Below are 1480 nucleotides of genomic sequence, written 5' to 3'. Positions count from 1 at the left end.
TTCCGACGAAAATACTTGACAGACAAAATAGTATTGAGTTTTGGATCAAAAATATCAAAAAGGCCTTTAAATAATACACTAATGGTGGCCCAAAAATAAAGAAAGGAAACTTGATTTCCGGTTCGTCAAGAGGATATTTTTGGCGGTCATTAATTGCACCGGAAACGCGGAAGGAGCGCTCGTGCCAGTCCTCCGCATCGCACATTGGACTAAGAGGGGAATACCCGTTTCACCGCCCTATAGACGCCCTATGTATAAGCGCCCTGCTGCTGACTGCTGACCAAAACGAAAAGGACTCACTAGTTCCCGATCCGGTCTCTCGCATGTTATCCAAGATGGCGGAGGATGACAATCTTTCTACGGAGCAAGATTCGAAAGATACTGGAGTTCATTGAAAGGATTAAGTGCTGACTTGGAGTGTGTAATGCATCATGTTCCTTTTGGAATAAGGCCAATTATGAGACTCAGAGAGCATCAAACAAGGTAATCCGTTGATTGGTTTTTCTCACAACCTATTGAATACATCGGAATATAAGTTTTCTTTTTTATTTCTCCATGTACAGAGTGCTTTTATGTTCAAAGTTTGGAGCCTTCAAAGGACATTGCATAAGCTAAGTAAATGTATTAACTCGAAAGATATCACATTCTCATTCATAAGCTATTTCAGAGAGCTATGTGACCTTTAAATGGTATTGCAATAGTAATGGCATATGCTTTACACAGACTGAACTATGTAATGTAGCAAGTTACATAGTTATTACATAGCAAGTAAGGAGCAGTAAATAACCTTTATATAGCTCAACATAGTTATATGATAAACGTTTCATAGCGTTTGCATATGTCTGGTTCTACAAAGGAATTTTCTTACTTCTTAAATTTTATACATAATAAGAAACTGCATGCTAAACATTTCTTTAAGTTTTTATCTGAAAAGAATTGAATTTATAGAATAGAAACTGTAATAAACTAAAAATATGTTTCATTTGAGAAATGTTAAAATTGTTAACAAGCTGTAGACTATTGCTAGTTTATTTCCAGTTTCCTGCAAGAAATGAAGACTGGAAAAAACTGTCATTTTCTGGCAGCACCTGATAGATGTATCAAATTCAAGCTATTTCAAGCTTTTGAAAGAACCGAAAACTTGCAAAAACTGGAAAACAGTTTCTGGAATAAAGCTGTCACATTTTAGAAATTTCCAGAAATTACCAGAACTTAACAGAAAGTTTGAAATTCATTTTGCAAGGGGTCAGTGCCAAATTTTGCGAAATTCGACCGTCAAAAAGCATCTTGGTACATGGCTTTCTCAAACGAGACTATAATCAGCGGAATAAGCAATGTTTCCGCTGCAAGTAAATTCAATAAAATTTTTGGGTAAATGAAATGGAGGATTTTTGAGGCCCAATTTCAACATGCTGTTTGTCAACAAAAGTCGACCTTTGACCACCAAAGCAGAGGCGAGGTATATTGAAATCACACTCGC

The sequence above is a fragment of the Montipora foliosa genome, chromosome 3, assembly GCF_036669935.1.
Source record: "Montipora foliosa isolate CH-2021 chromosome 3, ASM3666993v2, whole genome shotgun sequence".
Lineage (NCBI taxonomy): Eukaryota > Metazoa > Cnidaria > Anthozoa > Scleractinia > Acroporidae > Montipora > Montipora foliosa.
Note: the sequence above shows the minus strand (reverse complement) of the source record.